The sequence below is a fragment of the Triturus cristatus genome, chromosome 3_2 (assembly GCF_964204655.1).
Source record: "Triturus cristatus chromosome 3_2, aTriCri1.1, whole genome shotgun sequence".
Classification (NCBI taxonomy): Eukaryota; Metazoa; Chordata; class Amphibia; order Caudata; family Salamandridae; genus Triturus; species Triturus cristatus.
Genome location: NC_140584.1, coordinates 14,779,994 through 14,800,122, shown reverse-complemented (window position 1 = coordinate 14,800,122; position 20,129 = coordinate 14,779,994). Strand labels below are relative to the sequence as shown.

General features: G+C 46.8%; 1 long non-coding RNA gene across 1 annotated transcript in view; it reads left to right on the top strand.

Annotated features, from left to right (window-relative positions):
* Positions 1-3,827: 3,827 nt before the first annotated feature.
* LOC146856692 (uncharacterized) overlaps positions 3,828-20,129 on the top strand; it is a 49,118-nt gene continuing 32,816 nt past the window's right edge. Inside the window, exon 1 of the long non-coding RNA XR_014979489.1 lies at positions 3,828-3,842. This is a non-coding gene — a long non-coding RNA (uncharacterized LOC146856692). The remainder of the gene's footprint in view (positions 3,843-20,129) is intronic.

Genomic DNA, 20,129 nt, shown 5'->3' with positions numbered 1-20,129 from the left:
TACAGGGCTCTTACTTTCCACCTACAGCTGATCAAGGACATGGCCTACAGACGTGGCAGATGACACCATTTGGACATCGAAATTTAGGACGTGCACAAACCACTGGTGTAACACGAAGTTGAATTGCTGTCGTGTGCCACAGAGGTATCACTCTCTGAACCCAAGGAGTGTGAATGATCAAGAAATACTCATGCGCTGGCTGCCAACATACAACGTCCCTCTGGGCGCTCCGTTAAATCTTCGCAAAAGCGAATTTGGGGTTGTGGTAAAAGTTGAATCAATAAAGATTGATGCTATTCGTTGGTTTCAAGGTTTATTAACAGAATTACCCATAAAGTTTCTGTTAATAAACCTTGAAACCAACGAATAGCATCAATCTTTATTGATTCAACCTTTACCACAACCCCAAATTCGCTTTTGCGAAGATTTAACGGAGCGCCCAGAGGGACGTTGTATGTTGGCAGCCAGCGCCTGAGTATTTCTTGACCATTTGGACATCCCCAGACTGACTCGCAAAAGGCCTTCAACCATGCACATTTTCGAACAAGAAATATCATAGAGAGAAGCTTTGGCCTGCTCAAGGCCAGGTTCGTTGTCTGAATTTATCAGGTGGAAGGCTACTGTAGTCATCAAAATAGTTTACAAGATGATCATGGTATGTGCAATACTACACAATATATGTCTCAAAACGAATGTGCTTTGGGATGAAGAACAACAGCCTCTTGAACCAATGGGTGATGATGAAGCTGAAGCAGAATGAAGAGCCATCCTCAACACTGCTGCAGGGATAAGACGTCGCACTAACATTGTTAACCAATTTTTCACATGATGTGGAGATTCTACATGTATACAAATTAGCACCACTGTTCCAAATAAAGTCACAAATACACATGAAAGACTTGCAGGTGTGTTCCTTTTGTACACAGGTCATTAGATTCAAACAGCATCAAATATGAAATGCATGTATGTCTGTTAAAACATCATGGTCTGAATCATCCAACTGCCCTGTGTGGTCAACATGTGTCTACATGCGCCTTTGCGTCACCCATAAAATATCATAAAAATGAAGGTGCAGCATCCACTTGCGTGTGCACATCACTGATCCAGACAGGCCATGTGGAGTCATAAAGTTATCAACATCTACAGATGTGGCACACAGATTGGCACGTGTGCACGGCCCTATGAAAATGGGTACAAACCTTATTCTTTTCTAGCATGTGCACCTGCCTCAAGCAGTTGCCATCAAAAAAGTATATTGAGAGGCATGTACATAGCAATTATACATGTAGTGAAACAGTTTGTCAACAGGCAATGTCATAACATAAGCACCAGTGCATAGTACGCAATAATGTGATGTGTCACATCGGTACTAAACACATCTCCCATGCAAAGTGTTAATACTGAGCACAACTGGTCCTGTGAAAGAGAAACTAACACAGCATGTTGCTGCAAGTATATTTGCATAGCCGAGCTGGCTTATTTAATTATTTGCTAGCATATGTTTTTCTCTGTGCTTTACCCTGCGCCGGCACACAAATTGCTGCCATGCGTCAGCAGAGGCAAACATCCACCATGGTGCAAGGATGGCTGGGTAGTGATGAGAATATGCTTTGCTGCAGAAAGGGGCACCTTCCTTCACAAAAAGAATCACTTTGGATGATTACCTCTTAAAATGTGTACTGTCGATTGCAGCACACATTAAAAGAGTGAAAATGGTTGAGAAATTGAGACTTGTCACCTCGTTGTGCCTTGCAACTCCAATGATGGTGTGGCGTAGCAGTCTCATGTATTCCCGCATGTATGATTGCTTGTAAATGTGGAAATGCAATAGTGGACATGTGTGTTGTTTTGCAAAGCCACATCAACATCCATGTCCCACCCCAACATGCAAAGTGTTGCGTGAGAAGTGGCAATATATACAAGTAGATGAAAAACCACACAGGGTGCCTGTCTGTGCCATTGTAAAAATTGCCATGCAGGTTGGGCTGATGGTGTGTTATGCAACATGATACACCTGTGGCGCAAGGTGACACAGGAAGATGAAATCTAGGGCTGGAGGTCCAGATGGCCTTCCATGTGTTATCTTTAAGAAGGACACCAGGAGGTGGGGCCTAATCTTGAGTGGGCTCTTCAAGTGGGTAAAATCTACAGTTATCCTTTTTCATGGAAGGGAGCTGTAGTGAAGCCTCTTTATAAAAAAGGCAAAATTGACAAACCAGCCAACTATCGTTTGATACCTTTGCTTGAGCTAAGCCACATAAAAGGTATTCAGTTAGTCACCTACTGGTGGATTGCATATATTTCATCAAGGAAATGAAGAAGATCCTGCAATCAGTTAAAAAAATATGGAATACAGCAGGGAGAAATGGGGTTAAATTTGGCATGTAGTTTGAGACATCAAGATGTAGCTATTGCCATCAGGCAATATTTGCCCAACATTGTAACATTTTATAGTAGGCTTTTCCCTCCTGAACTGCCCTAGAATAGCGTTTAACTCCTGTCCTAGGGAATAAGGATGATCTTTGAATTAAAGGGGAAGAGGCAGACTAAATTAGGAGGATACCCTGGGTATGAAATCGTCCTTGAATATGGATAAATAGTGTTCTTAAGTAAGGCTCGACAGGTTTAAGATGTTGGTAATTATGGCCTTGCACAATGCACTTTATTAGTTGTAGGGCCAATTGTTCTTAAATCTGAAATGTATGCTTATGAAACTGCTCTGCTTTAGATTTACCTAAGATGTACTTTTAAAAGGTGTTTTAAATATGGATTTTCCACTCGCCGGTTTATGCTATGTGGGCCCTTGTTCGATGCACTTTTCTTACCTAAGCAATTGAAGCTAGTTTTGTATTTAATAGGTTAATCCAATGCACTCCTAAATAATTTGATATGTATAGTATAATATAATATATATACATATAATATAATTTGCAGATCCTCTTAAGATGCACTTTAGTTGAGAAGGTTTTTTATAAACTGATTTATATTTCTTTTAAGGACTGTGTTAAGTGCTAGTTGAATTGACGTATCTTACTCCTATTTATAGGAGATTTTATTATATTTCTAAATGTATTATATTAATGAATTGGAAAATGTGTTATATTTCTGTAATAATGTATTTCTTGGAAATAAAATAATTTCTCTTGACTAGAATAGTGCAGTAGGTGCAGTGGCACGAGGGCCCAGTATTGTGAGAGGACTACTGCACCCCAGTTGTGCCCTCTCACTATCCTGCCTGAGAAAGAAGGGTCAGGGGTATTTTACTTGCATGCATTAGTGCCCTTGCTTTGCCTGTTGATCAATCTGTACCATGTCGATCAGAACTTCTAGTTTTGTATGCCTGCAGACAGCAACTAGTTATTGCTTCACCTTGATTGACACCAATTACGTCTGGGGCTAGTGTGCACTTTATGGCTCCATGATCAATAATCTAATGATGGCTAAAGGACAGCAAGTACAAGAAAAGTCTCCAACCTTTACTTTTTGGGTTAAATGAAGTGCTGCTCAAAGTCAGTCAAATGAAAACAGACCACCCCCTCACCCCCCCCCCCCCTCCTGCACAAGCAAACAGGCCTAAGATGGGTGCAAAGCAACGATTCCTTTTTAGGTTGAGTCTAGCGTTGCAGCGCATGCGCTGGTCACTTTGTGAGGCATGCAGTATTCAGTTTAGTGTGGAAGCTTTGTGGAAGCTCCACCCACTCTCCGCCCATTTTTTTCATTGGCTTAGGTCCTAAATGCTGCCTTCCAATTGGTTTTAGGCTTGTTAGTCCCTCCTCATGATGACCATGTCGTCAGTTGTATCTTTCCAAAGTTACTGGCCCCTTTACTTCGAGTGCTGCACGGTAACTATTTTCTTCCCATGGCTTCTCCCTAACCCGCCCCCTCCCACAGTCCATGCGTTCTCACCCCCCCCCCACTCTCGTTGTTCGTGACCTTCTCGCTCCCTGCCCTCCGCCCGCACTTCAGTTTCCAATGCAATAGGTCTCGCAGAAATGTGAGTCCTATTGCATTGCAAATTCTTGTTTTCATTAAATTTTTCCTAGGTGTCCTTTACTTTCGTTTTTGCTTTATTATTATAATTTTTTGTTGTAAGCCCCTTTATAAATCTTTAAATGGGGAAATTCCCATGGAAGCAGCAGAGAAATGCATAGACCTGGCCTCGCTGCTGGCGGGCAGAGAACAAGTTCACACGAGGGGCTCACCTCCAGGGCAGCTGGCAGGATGTCGCTCGGAGCAGGGAGAGGCCTGCGTGCTATATGGCAGATTACAGCCACGCCCATAGCTACGGGAACTTGGAACGGGTGCAGCGAGTCAGGGAAGATGCTCACGGCAACAGTAGAGGGCAAGGTGCATTGGCAGCGGCCTCACCTGCAGCCAATCGGAGGGTGGCGGTCTCAGCAGAGTCACTCCGCAGCCGACATCAGGAAAGACAGCTCAGCCGACAGAAGGGGACTAGTGGGGGAGGCCCTCCACGAGACTTGCAGTACAACAGTGACAGCAACCACGGGACAGAAGGCCTGGTAGGAGGACATGGTTGGGCACCAGGGCTCGACCACTCTCATCGTCAGTTGTTGGGTGCTCTTGAGGCCTAGGCCTGGTGAAAGCAGGCTATCTGTAATAATCACTCGGACACACTGCATGTGGTGCACTATCGAACGACGAGGCTCGGCTCCAGAGTCTTTTTATTGGTTCTCCCCTCCCCCCACTAGCATCAACCATCACCCGCAAGGGAGGAGGAGTCACACTTCTAACACCCTTCACATCAGTGCCTGTACATAACAACCAGGTGCTACCCCTTCCAACTCAGCAACCCCCAACAGTCTTTCCTTTGTCCTGTGCCTCCGTACCTATGAAATGTTTTCTATTTTATTGTGTGTTGGATGTTGTCCATATTGTGAGGTATGTAGGTATTACTTTCCTGCCCAAATCCCTTACATACTCCTTCATGATTGTGCAGCAAAAAAACTAGTATTATCCTGAATAGCTGCTATCCTTATTGCTTTAATCTTTTTGTAATATTGCCTAAGAAAGCTGTTGTTTCATCAGGCTGTTCAATAATTAGTTTATCTAACTGACTTATTTCGTGGAAGTTGTGCGATATTCCAAGTAGTGGCACTATGATCTCCATGCCAGTCAAGAGGTTTCTGACCCAAGTAGCATTACTTTTATCCCATGCTTGACTCAGGCCGTATTTAAGGCAGAGGTTGGACATGGAACATTCTCATCATAACAAAGTATAAGTAACAACTCCTATGCCAACCCTGGAGCAGACGAAAGACCTCTGACTGTCCATATATAATCCGCAAGGAAAAACTTGTCCATATATATTCTCTATTGAGGAACCATTTGCCTATTGTGCTTGGTTATTGATGACATTTGATTGTTCTTCTCTTGTGTCTCTGGTCATCTTGGAAGTGGAATTTGTATTCATGCTAGTGTCTGAGCTACTAGTGTGTAAGTCCTTCACTAATGAATTGAGCATGCCTTTTGTTTTCGGGAACACTCTCTTTTATTTTATATCCTTACTTTACTCTGAAGTCCAAATGGGCACTAATTGATATCGCCGTCCTTGGCTATGACTTGGATTTATGCTCAATACTGGGATTATTAAGGACACACAACACTTTTCTGTTTTGGTGATGGAACTTCACTCTCTCAGGGGACTTTGTGGCTGAAGAAACTGTTTTTATTTAGTCGCACTTCATTGTTAGTGCCCTGGTGCAATGCTTGGCTCAGTATCTTTATATTATAGGTTCACAGGCTTAAAGTGCTATATGCGGCTTGTGGCACTCCTGAAGAAGGTGGAACGCCAAAACGCCTGCTGAGGATGAGTTTTGGAGCCACAGTTTAAAACAGTATTAATCAAATGAAGAACCATTTATGTCAAATGAAGTGAATTCTAACACTATATAATACTGCTAATTGTCAAATCTATTGTATTAATAGAGAATTTTGAAATCCATGACATAGTAGACTAATGATGCTACTATGTAATAGTTACACCTGAACCAAACTTGTATTGGTAGAATTTCCTTGCATATATTCTTTCGTCAGAATGGTGATCATTGAATAAGTGATTGGTATGTTTTTAAGACTGGGAAACTAATGCTGTGTATATACTTGTGTATGACTTTTAACAATTTTGATATTCAGAGGTACATTTCCAGCCCTACATACTAAATGAATATATTATAAATTACAATTTAATGTTATATGAGACGTGATAAAAATAAACATGTGTTAATACTGATTTGAGTAGTCACTGAACCTCTTGCACCAGAATGATTAATTGACCAGGCATAATGGTTAAAGTATAAGGTCAGATGGGGGTTCCCACATTTTGTTACTCTAAACATGTTCCCGGGCCATAGACCTTAATGTTCTCAGGTGGTCTTTTTGCACTTATTTAGTATATGCCTATATATTTTTTTGAGTGTTTTATACAGCGCCGGCTAGACCTGAGGGTATCAGAACGCTTTACAACACAAACCATTGATAGAAGAATTCACAGTTGATATCATTCATAGAAAGATTCACAGTTGACATAGTATAACAAGAGAGGATGAAAACAGTGTAACATAAAATATTAATCCCAAAGAGTAACACATTTATTTATTTTATTATTTGATTTTTACATTACAAAACATGAAGAGTTTTTTCTCCCTAAAATCGTTTATGACATAGGTACGGTATTTTCAATATTGCAGTCCCCAGTCTCCAATATGGTTATTAGTTTTGAGCTTACAGCGCACCCACTGCTTTCATTGGTCTGTTTCAGTCGTGCTGCATGACTAAATACTTTTAAGGTTCCAAAGGCAGACCGATTGCATTGCAGATGCTTGTTTGGGTTTTGCCTGCACATCACTTGCGCTGTGCTTGTGAAATCTATTGTATATAATATATAGTAATAAAAAGGGCCTCTTATCAGTTCTCTTCGCAAATTACTGTCTTCATGTGCTCTTGTGTGGAACCTATTTATGTGAGCCTGCTTGTCAGCTGCATGTTTTCCCTCTCCTTCACCCCCTGCCCTCCTCTTGTTGTTATTTGTACACCGGTTGAATACATTCAAAGAATAACCAAGATCAGAATCAGCAATTGGTTGGTTTACTTGGCAAAAGCAATTCGTGCTTTTTCTTGACTGGGGTTGTAATGACTCCGAGTCCAGAGCGTCTTTTATAAACATGTACATCTTTGTATTTCCTTGCATTCTGCTGCCATCTGCTGGACCTGCTGTTAACCTTTCAGACACAGAGATCCACTCCTATGTTTGTATAATGATCGAACGTCAGTGATTACAGCAGAGTACAAAAAAAAATCATTTTGCAGCTTGTTAACTTTTTACAGAACTTCAGGGGTTTACATGTGTGATCTATATCAACCATTTACTTTCATCCTGTTTTTTTTCAACTCTCAAGGCAGCAAACGTTTTCAGTCCTCAAGTTTGGTGGTATATGCACATTTTCCACAACTCTTGTTATTTACTCGTCTCCTGCTCTGAGAAAAAAACATAGTTAACAATGTCAGATTCACCTATGACGATTCACAGCTGCATTAATAAAGTCTTGTATTATTCCGTTATTCTTTCTCCACTTGTTCCTATTAAACCTTTCATTGAGTTTATACGGTTTACATTTAACACATGTTGAAAACAAAGAAAGTAACAAGAAATACATTTATTAAAGACTTGCCATTTAAAAATGCTGTGGTGTGATTATAAATAAGGGGTGTATAACATAGGGTAGGGGGGATAAGACACTTGACAGATACTCAGGATCACACAAAATTGTGGAAATGTATTTCATTTAGATTCATGATTTACACAGATAGTTTTGTGAGTTATTGTGACTAAATACTCATGACTTACTACTGATTTTGTCTGAATAAATCACACATTGTCTTGAAAAAAGAGACTTAGGGGCCTATTAGGATGGCGGGCGGAGGCACCACCGTGGTACTGCGGAAAAATGCATTTTACCGCCAGCGAGCAGTGGACCTCACGCCTGCCATATTGGTATGGCCAAACATTGCCCATTTCCCGTCCGCCGTGGTGCGACGCAAACCGCCATCAAAGTGCGCCTGCTACCGCGGCGGTGTGAGCCACTAGAGACTCACCACCGTGCAGAATGACGTCCGCCCGCTTCACAAATTAGGATGCCCCAAACAAGCAGTCTCACCCCAGCGGAGAAACCGCTCAAACAAAAACGGCGGAAGCTCGACAGCGGAGCGCGAAACCAGAGTCCCGGTCCACACCACCCGGACACGACCGCAATGGACCCAGCCCTACACGTTTTTCCGGTGCTGTACCTGATACATCACCAGCAACTCATGGACCGCCGCAGCTGGTATGCAATAACACAACCACAACACACAACTCATGGGCTGATACAGGGTCAAAATCCACATCAGACACCCTGGTGGGGACAGGAACACATCCACAAGTGTACCCACACATGACACACCTGCCACCAAGTCACCCCTCCGCATCAAGGACACACATTTTCTGCGATCATGCAGCAATGTCCTGGTCATGTCACCGCAGCCGTGAAGACAAGGGAATACATGCGCACAATGCAGAAGGCAGGGCCAGCGCCAGGCATAGGGCCACATCTCCACCCTCCACACACTAGCACCCTTTGAAGACACATGCCATGTACCCATCCTGTGCACCCCATGCACAACAACAAGCCAGGTGAATCCACACTCTGCACCACACACCAAACAACCAGGGAGACAGCCACAGCAGGAGTGGCTGCAGAGGAACACATAGCACAGAAGCACAGGGCCAGGGCAACACACACACCACAACACCACCACACTCATGGCATGAAAAATGAGTACAAGCACTAAATGAACACACACACATACAAGGAACAAACATCCTACTGGACACACAGCCTGCCAAGTAACACAGACATACCCCGTACTGACACACAGACACATACACACACCACATGCCACCAGCAATGGAGCACAACAAATAGGAAAGCCAAAGTGAGGTGCACCCAAATGGAAGGCCAAGGAGACAACCAACAAGCATGTGTACATCACATGCAAGACAAGGAACATAGAACAACACCCCCAGCCCATCAAAGCACACATGGCTGGCACAGTGAGTGAAGTCAAACCACAGACAGCTCAGTGCAACAAACCAGGGAGACAGCAAGGCAACCCATGTATAGGCACAAGGATGAAAGGAAGGCCCTGAAATCAAACTGTGAACAGCCACACATGTATACAACTACTTCACAGGAGTACGCCAGCAGCACAACACACAGGGCCCATTGACACACTCCAGGACTGTCAAACACTAGTAGGAATCTACACACATACCCCCCTCACACCAGCAGCACACAACACCAGTGTCAAACACACTGAAGGGTGGCAATATATTCCAGTCAATACACAGACAAACAATCACACACTCTGGGGGTAGCCACAAACATCACACACACACACACACACACACACAGGGATGCCAGAACAAATGTCTGCACAAAAACAACAAACAAACACATAACCCAACAGAAACACACACAGAACCACAACAAGAACAGACATACCAATCAATCAATCAATCAATCAATCAAGCTTTATTTTGACATGTAATGTCATAAAAGCACAATACTGTAAAAACACAATTACATAAAAACAACACATTTAAGAACATGTCGTAAAAACAGACATACCATGTGCAGCTAAACTGTGGAAAGGCAATGGGAGCACAGACACAACAGGAGTGTACTACCTCATCAGACAGGAACAATGCACAACATACCACAACACAGGCAAGAAGTGCACCATCACAGAAAAAGACAGCCACATCAAACAAACAACAGATGCACAGGCATAAAAATCACATAGCAAACACAGCAGGACATCAGGGGATGCACACCATGCAATGCCAAGGCAACATACACCCACAGCACTGCATGCATAACAGGCAGTGTGTGCACACCAAGCATACCAGCCCCACACAGATATGAGTGGCATAACATTAACCTACACAACACCAATCAGCACAGCACAAAGACAACATCACACCCAGGAAGTGAAGCAGTACCACAATTAACACACATACATTCAACACAACACCAACAGATGCATAAGTCTGGGACAGAAAGGTGGAAACAACTTGACTAGAGGACTGGGCAGCACACACAGTTGAAGTGCATATGAGCAACCATGACTGCCAAACAGCACAAGAACATCACATATAACCAATTGGGGAAATGTCCTGAGTGACACATTGCTCCTGGCCAAAGAACTGCACCACAAAGCACAGTGTCACAAATGAAGTGATGGGGAGTCAAACACACATGTAAACCAAGGGAACAGCTGACATCAAAGTGAAGTGTTTTGCATGTCAGTAGGGGACATGGCAGGAGTGTACCATACACAAATATAGGGAGTGCAGACTCACAATGGGTACGCATCTGAAGCACAGATAGGGGATGGTATGACACCACACACAACATGCCATACTGGAGGCAAAAAGGCACCATGTGACAGCAATGCATGGGAAAACACAATCACAATGGCAGTGTGGAGCAGCAGGTCTGGACAGTCACCACAAACAGTATCAAGACACATGGATGATCAACAAAACACAACACTGACTTGCCAGTCACACACTCTGTATACTCACAAGTGACAAAAACAACAAGTAGGAGTCAGCCAGAACTGCAAGTACACACCAACACACTGCACAGTGCACAACATACAACTCACATGTGCATACAACCATATCCATATGGCTGTTGACAATGCAGTGGCACACACACATCAACACTCCAGGCAAAGTCACCCCCTTCACACTGCACACCTCTTGACAACCCAAGAGCACACATTGAAAGTAAGCCATGGGACTAGGATGACTGGCCATCACAAGATGACCACACACATACACTACTGGGCACACATAAAGGAAGAATACACATACATGATGACCCTGGCCAGCCTGCCTGCAATCCTGTGGATAGAATCCCACTCTGTGCTGGCAGTGCCCCCCAACCTGACATGTGTACAATATAGCCAACATGAACAAATTAAGAAAATGACAACTGCTTTCCATTTAAAATTGACATCATTGCCCCCACAAGTATCAGAGTCAGGAAGAACTGAAGTCCCTGTCTCCCCTTTAGAAAATAGAGTAAGTGAGTCAAGACATTGCTGTTGAAGTGGCACACAGAACATGTGGCACAGTAAACCGTATACACACAGCAAAATAACTTTATTCAGTAAGGACACTGACAAAACCGACAACAGGAGCAACTGTCTTTATTCACATATTGCACAGATAGGCACCAAGAGCAGAGAAGAGCAAGGCACAAAATGCAGAGTATGTGCATGTGCATGAGAAGCTGCACAGGTAAGGGCAAAACAGCAAGGCCAGTGGCCAGTTCAGGGTGCAGAGTATGTCCATGAGAAGCTGCATAGGCAAGGGTAAAACAGCAAGGCCAGTGGCCAGTTCAGGGTGCAGAGTATATCCATGAGAAGCTGCACAGGCCAGGGCAAAACAGCAAGGTCAGTGGCCAGTTCAGGGTGCAGAGTATGTCCATGAGAGCTGCACAGGGAATAGTTGAACAGAGCAATGAGCAACAAGGCCAGTGGCCAAAACGAAGTGCCGAGTATGTCCATGAGAAGTTGCACAGGGAATGTGTGTGACTGTACCTTTCCATGGTCAGCAACACAGTCAGGGGGTAGCAATGTGCAGTACAGGCCCACCTGTGTGAGAGACAGGTGTGTGAGGGTGACTACCATTCAGACTTGGCTGTCAGGCAGACTGGGAGCTGGCTGTGTGTCGGTGACTGTCGGAGCACTTGACCGGGGAGAGTGGCCCAGCTGAGGTAGAGCCATCAGTGGCTTGGCAAGCCGGATGGCTGCTTGGACCAGGTGGTTTAATAGCACGTGGAGGCGGAGTCATGCAGACGTGAGACACAGTGTGGCTGGGAGATTGTGGAGGGGTGCCTTTCCACTTCTTGGGGATCCTAACTGGCTTCCCTGCCTTGGGATCAATTAGAAGTGGTGTGGACACAACAGGCACACTCACAACCAAAGTTGCATCAGGTGCAGACGCTGGCACTCCCTCTGGGGATGTGCTAGATCCAGCGGAACGCTTTGCCTGGCTTTGCCTTTGCCCCTTCATCCCCTGTTTACTAGGTGTTGCCCCTTTAGTGCCCTCCTTCCCCTGCTTCAGTGGGCCTGGAATGGGAGTCGGGTGGTGGGTGAATCTGCCTTGGAGCCCTTCCTAGGTGTACCCTTGGCATGCACCACCTTCTCGGTGGGCACAGAAACTGTATGCTTCTCTTTGCGAGATGCTTTAGGGACCGGAGAATCCTTGGCTGGGGATGCCTCTGAGGCACGTGAGCCTGAGGTCTGCTTCTTTGCATTTTGGCCCCTGGTGTCGCCTGGCGGGCTTTTGTCTTTGTGCTTTGGGGTGGCTTTGGTCTTCTGTGGGGATGGTGTCTGCGCCCGGGACCGCTTGGGTTGTTGCTGCTGTGTGCTTTGTATGCTGTATCGTGACTTTGAGGTCTGTGGAGCATGGTCACTATCGTCAGATGTGGCCAATGCCATTGGGGTGGACAAAGGGACCGGAGCTGGACTGTGAGTATGTGCCTGTTGAAGGGCTGCCGTCACTGTGGAGGACAAAGACTGGACAGTCCAGTGCAGTCCACCCACATCTGAATGTATGCCCTCCATGAGAACTCCCAGGCGGTAGGGTAGTTCTCCCCACATTTCAGCTGGAGGGGACACATGTTAGACCTGGCACCTTGGCGTGGGTCTCTCTTCCATTTTGTACTGTTGCCTCATGTATTTTTGCTGGTGTTAGTTGCTCAGGGCTCCATGCCACTGCTGTCCAGTGCCACAGTGCAAGTGCTCCCTATTGTAAATTAATGTATGAATTTGTGATTCCATGATTGGTTGGTTTGGTTTACCTGTCAGACCCTAGTACAGCGCACCAGGAGTGCCCAGGGCTTGTAAATCCAAATACTGCTGGTGGGCTTGCAGCACTGGTTGTGCCACCCACAGGAGCAGCCTGTAAAAGTGTGTCTAAGGTCTGCGATTGCAGAGCCTGCATGCAGTCTGGTACTGTCATGCTGGCTGGGCAAGTACACCCACTTGCCAGTCACTAAACCTTCCCTTTTCTTCATATCAGACACCCCTATGGTAGGCCCAAGGGCAGGGTGCATTGTAAGGATAAGGTAGGACATGCCCTGGTGTGTGTGGCATGTTCTAATAGTGAATTCCAACCATTTTCGTTTTCACTATTGCAAGGCTACCTGTTCTCCATAGGCCAGAATGGGCAGTTTGGTTATTACATCTTATAATCTTAACTGACTCAGGGAACATGGTAGAAATTCGAATTTAGTGTTCCTGAACTCAGGATGATAAAATACATCTTTTAGTGAAGTTGGTTTTAACATTCAGTGTTTCAAAATACCACTTTTAGAAAGTAGGTATTTTCTTGTCTAACCATTCAAACCTGCCTCTGCTAGGCTGTATATTTCCTGTCTGGAGTTTGAGTGACAGGGCTGGGGAATTCTAGGAGACAGGGTGAGGTGTCCCAGTGGTGAATAGAGAGATCTGCATCTAGATGGGTGGGAGGAGTTGCACCTGGGACCTGAACAGGGCTGTGCCTTCCTTCCACAATGCTGGCTCCACCTCCTGTGGTGCGTCTGATGTCTCTGCCCTGCACTCTGAAAGGAAAGAAGGAGTCAGGTAAACAAAGTGCTCCAGGACTGACCAGAACCGGTTTGAACAAGGCAAAGGCCCCTCTGCCCTCAGAGGACAAAGGATTTTGGAGTACAAGTATTGTGACCCTGATCCCAAGAATTTAGATCACTTTGGGAAACAAGAAGAAACTCTGCTGAGGAGAGGAACCAAGAAGAAACTGAGGAGAGACTATCCCTGAAACTGGGGGATTGGCCTGCAGGGGTTGCCTACTGCCAAAGAGAGGAGAAAGGAACTTTGTGTGTACTTTTGCTCAACTTGTGAAGGATCTCCAAGGGCTTGGAAAAGAGATTGCCTGCTGCTGTTGTTGGGCCTTCTGAGGGACTGCTTGTCGCAAGGAGCAGGAAGCGAGACTCAAGAAGGAGAAGCGTACCGCTGTCGGAGCTGTTGTTGTTGCATCGCGTAAAGTGGGTCGCCGCTGCAGCTGTCCCATCGAGCGGAAGCGTCTCGCATCATCAAGGAAGTGTCTCACAACGCCGAAGAAGCGTGTCACCATCGCAACCATCGTAGCTGACGCATTGTACCGCATCAAGAGAAGAGTCTCGCATCCACGGAGAAGTGTGTCGCCGTCGGAGCTGCTGTCATCGCATCTCATAAAGTGTGTCCCCGCTGCAAGCTGTCGCATTGAGCGGAAGCGTCTCGCAAATGTCGGAGGAGTGTCGCCGCCAAGGCTGCTGTCGTCGCATCGCGTAAAGTGTGTCGCCGCTGATGCATCAAATAGAGTCTTCTCGCAACATCGCAGAAGCCTGCCACATCTGGAAGATCTTCCCGTCTTTATTTCTTTGCACCAAAATCTTCAACGCATCAACATCGTTGCAACACTTTCGTTGCCCTGCGTGTCGCATCTAAAAGGTACATTGACTTAAAGTGTTGCATTTAAGAACTAAAGAGAACTAAGCAAAATTCAACCATCTAAAGTAACAGTATTGTGTATTTTTGTCGTTTAATTGTCTTGTGGTAAATCTATATAAAGAATACTTATTTTTGATATAATGCCTGTGTGGTGGCCATCTGTAGTGTTGTCACTTGATTACTGTATGTGTTCACAAATACTTTACACACTGCCTCTGAGATAAGCCTGTCTGGTCATGACAAGCTACCAAGGGGGTGAGCAGGGGTTATTTTAAGAGTGTACCCCTTTACCCTGACTGGAGGCGAGGGTCCCTATTTGTCACAAGTGCATACCTGTGCCAACTAGAGACCCCCAAGTCTAACAGTCACTATCGTCAGACGTGGCCAATGCCAGGGGGATGGACAAAGGGACCGGAGCTGGACTGTGAGTATGTGCCTGTTGAAGGGCTGCCGTCACTGTGGAGGACAAAGCCTGGACAGTCCGGTGCAGTCCACCCACGTCTGAATGTATGCCCTCCATGAAAGCAACCACCTGTGCCAATTATTTGTCATGGTCAATGAAAGCATTGAGGAGAGCTGTCTGGCCTACACACAGCTGAAGCAAAAGGTCCACAGACTCAGCACTGATGGCAGCAGGGGGGACAGGAGCAGCGGAGCTCAGGGTGAAGGACACTCTTCCCCTCTTACTGGGGCGAACACAGGCAGCACCCGAGGAAGTGGCTAGGAGGGCCAACATGGATGCATCACCTCTGGCATCAGATGATGTGGAACTTTGAGTCTCAGGATGGGATTCCTCCATCAGACTCCTGTTCCCCTCTGAGGCGCTGGTGACATCTATGTCACTGGGCTCCTTTGCAGCTGTTGTGTTTGTTTCACCCCCACTGGTGTCCGTCTCCTGTCCCTCCGTGACCACAGGAAATGCTGCATGAGAGAGAGAGATGTAGGGTCAGTTCAGTGGCAGCAACATAACAAACATATGCAAGCAAAGCATCACAAAAGATAACTAAATCTACATGTTGCACACCACCCTGTGCAATCCCATTGTGCTAACTCACTATATTGACTCAAACAGTGCATGGAAACTGGAAATTCAGGCATACGTGAGCCATGTGATGACCACACAGCACAACACCCTGCCAGTGGCTCCGTTCAACCAGACACATAAATAGATCTGAGCACACCTAGGGCCATGATGGGGGCACACTACTTGTTGCCACTGACATATCTGGATGGAGCAGGAGTGGACAACACAGATACAGACTACAACATAACATTCCACAATGGCCATGAGCCCATGCCACTCACCATGTTGTACTTTGGGGCCCAACGACTGGTGCACATTGGTGTCTGATGTCTAAGCCTCCCAAATCTGAGTGCAGGCAATAGACACATTGATGAAGGCACACTCAGATCGGAAACACTGCTGTTCCCTCCCGTGGGATTCCCCAGACTACCCCAATGCAGACGATACCTGAAGACCACGACTCAGAATGCAATGGGAATGCACAGTACTCAAATTACCTTAGTACAGGTAGGGCAAATGCATAACACCTGCACCCAGGTCAGCAGCCACTTACAAGCCACTGCGTCACACTACCAACATCACATAGGCCAGCGCTGGCACAGGCTCTGTACACATGCAGCCACTCCTAGCCAAAATCACCCTTCCCAGAATGCTCACCCCTGGCTTGCTGCTGATGCTCCTTCAAATGTGCACCCAGCTCAGGCTGTGTCATGGCCAAGATACGGCCAATGAGTGGTGTCATGCAGTGCCGTGCCAACAGCCCAGTATGAGGAAGCAGCAACCAAGGTCATCTCTACCACGTTCTTTGCCAGCTGGCTGATGTCGTCCCACCTCTTGTGGCAGTGGGTGCGCCGTCGATTTGAGGCACCCAGAGCCCGCACCTTGGCCGCAATGGCCCTCCACACAGCCTTATGCTGGTGTACTTTGAGCTGCAGGCATGGGAGACAAGAGGGGGAAATGATCAGTGACACAGTGTTATGTACCTACATCTCTCAGTACAGTAGCATGATACAAACTCATCCCAAATCCACAGATATGTCTAACAGAGACAACAATACATCTCACATGGTACATCTGCATACAGGTGTGAGGGGGAACACAGTCCCTGCACATCTCGCACACATGCAGGATGCCAGCACTGAAACCCCCGTGTAGCCTGCCCACATCTCCAGTCCATTTTTAGGTTGGGCAAGACATACATCACATTTCAACATGTGTATGGGGGTAGACTCACTGTGTCCAAGACTGCGCAGCCCTCAATGTCCCCGCCCTGTGATTAGATAACTGAGTCGTGGATGTCACATTGAGGGAAATGATCTCACAAATCCAAAATCCTTTTCACAAGGCCGGTTGTGTGCAATTTACAGTGCTGAGATGGCCCATAGCTGGAGTGCAATGAGAAAAGACTGATGTAATACTCTGTAAGTGAAGTGATGTGTCCTTGTCTTTTTGGGCGGGGACTGTGCAGGCCAGCTGGGCTCATACTGAGATGGACAACAGGGGCACACACAGCCATGCAGCCAAGCAATCACTGTCCTGACTTCTGCATAAACTTGCTGCGTCACTGTATGGCTGACAACACAACACAGGTCGCTCAAAGATACATGTGCAGGCAGGGAAACCTGTGGCATAGGGTACACACACCTTCCCCCTGGAGATAGCATGTTAGGCAGTGCATGACACAACCCCACACTCTCAGGCACATACTGTATCAGTCTATCTACATGTGTGTCCCCCCTGCACTCCCCCCCACTGTTGAGGACTTACCAGGACATTTGGGGTACCACATAGCCTTGGGTACTGTGTGAGCACCTCGTCCACCAGGACCTCCAGCTCCTTGCTTGTGAATGGATTGGCACGGATCTTCAGTCCTTGCCATCACTGTGGACATGAGACAACAGCGGCGGAATTGGGTGGTGAGGGGTCTCTGGCAGCAGTCCCTGGAGGCAGCAGCAGGTGAGGGGTCTCTGGTAGCAGTAGCTGGAGGCAGCAGCAGATGAGGGGTCTCTGGCAGCAGTCCCTGGGGGCAGCAGCAGGTGATGGGTCCCTGGCAGCAGTCCCTGGAGGCAGCAGGTGAGGAGTCTCTGTCAACAGTCCCTGCAGGCAGCTGCAGATGAGGGGTCTCTGGCAGCAGTCCCTGGAGGCAACAGTAGGTGAGGGGTCTCTGGCAGCAGTCCCTGGGGCAGCAGCAGGTGAGGGGTCCCTAGCAGCAGTCCCTGGAGGCAGCAGCAGGTGAGGGGTCTCTGGAAGCAGTCCCTGGAGGCAGCAGCAGATTAGGGGTCTCTGGCAGCAGTCCATGGAGGTAGCAGCAGGTGAGGGGTCTCTGGCAGCAGTCCCTGGAGGCAGCAGCCGGTGAGGGGTCTCTGGCAGCAGGCTCTGGGTGCAGTGGAAATGTGAGGCTCCCTCTCACATATATATAGCCCCCTGGGGTCGTTTCAAAGGTGCCAATCTGCAGCAATTGGTGTTCCATGTCTGACTTTTTCAAATGCATCCAATGACCGTCTCCGCGGTAGAGGAGCATGCCTACCGCGATTTTCAAAATTGCATCATGCCACCGCAATTAAGGTTCCCATTGGCTGTAAGGGTATGCTCCATGGCGGTGACACACCACAGGGGCCAGGCGGGCGCTACCACGATGGTGCATCTTTCAATTGCATCCAATGGTGGAGCACGCCTATCGCGATTTTCTAAATTACATCATGCTTCCACGATTAAGGTTCCCATTGGCTGTAAGGGCATGCTCCATGGCGGTGACACACCGCAGGTGCCTGGCTGGCGCTACCGCGAATGTGCATCTTTCAATTGCATCCAATGACCGGCTCCGTGGTGGTGGAGCACGCCTACCGCGATTTTCAAAATTACATCATGCTACAGCGATTAAGGTTCCCATTGGCTGTAAGGGCATGCTCCATGGCGGTGACACACCGCAGGGGCCAGGCTGGCGCTACCGCTATGGTGCATCTTTCAATTGCATCCAATGACCAGCTCCGCGGTGGTGGAGCACACCTACCGCGATTTTCAAAATTGCATCATGCTACCGCGATTAAGGTTCCCATTGGGTGGTAAGGGCATGCTCCATGGCGGTGACACACTGCTGGGGCCAGGTAGTAGTTACCGTAATTTGTGTGCCATGCATTCACATGATGCACCGCCATTTGGGTGGCGGAGCATGCCAACCGCCATTTGGGCATGTCTCCATGTCTAGCACTACCGCACTTGTGTATATGGGGATTGCTGGTGACACACCGCTGGGGCCAGGTGGTAGCTACTGCATTTGGGTGCCATACATTCACATGAGGCACCGCGATTTGGGTGGCAGAGCATGCCAACCGCCATTTGGGCATGTCTCCATGTCTATCACTACCGCACTTGCTGGTGACACACCGCTGGGGCCAGGCGGTAGCTACCGTGATTTGGGTGCCATACATTCACATGATTATTCAACAACAAGAGCACCCATATACGGTCGGCCTGGGACCATGGGAATCATGTAATTATAAACAACAAGGGTCCCTAGGAGCAGGTAAGATAGGGAAGGGGATAAATAAGGACCCGATCAGTGCTTATTTTCATAGACTTGTCCAGCCGGACAGTGGTCATAGGTTTTTACTGATATAGTAATTAAGCGGCAGTATACAGAACAAATTCTCAAAGTTGGACACAAGCCTGTGACCCGTACATTTAAATAGGGAAAAAACATACATAACAAAAAAGGTTCAGGCAAAGAGTTGTTTGTTACAATTGGGCAAGAAATCGCGGATGAACTTTGCTGGGGGTCGCTAGTTACGCCGCTGGGGCCAGGCGGTAGCTACCGCGATTTGGGTGCCATACAATCACAATGGCCATCTGGCAAACATCAACAGTGCACAGTGGCCACATGGTCAATGGCACATCATTGTGCACACAATGCCAATGTTTCATTCACTCCACTGGTGAGTACACATGCCATGTTTTTTTATGTGATTTCGTGGATTGGCATGTACTCCCTCACATGTCACTTGTGATATTGATGGTCCTGTACACAGGACAGTGGTGTTATGGACTCTACAATGTGCACACATGTCAATGTGTTGAAGTGCAGTGACAATCACAGCAATGTTTGCCTCAATGAATCATGTTTTTCTTTGCATGTCCTCTTATGACTGATCATGCACACAATCGTCCTTTCTGCTCAGACTGTGGTCATTGTGTTGTTGATGTGTGCAAGGTTCAAATGATGCATGAAGGTGTGTCAGGTACAGCAGCCAGGTATGAGACAGTGGGGTTGATTTGTTACACATATGCTGGATGCTATACTCCCAGGCTTGCCCATGGTAAATGTGGCCATATCCCTATGTGCATTCACATTGACCGAGGTGGTGTTTGAGGTACTTGCTTTGTGTAAGTTGACAAGTGTGCCATTTGTGTAGCTGAAGGTGTCCCTACATGTAAGCTGGTCTGTAACTCAATTTTGATGACAGTCATTGTTGGCGTTGTGTCAACCAGAGCGTAAGATGCTGTGCTCATCTCATGATGTATTGCA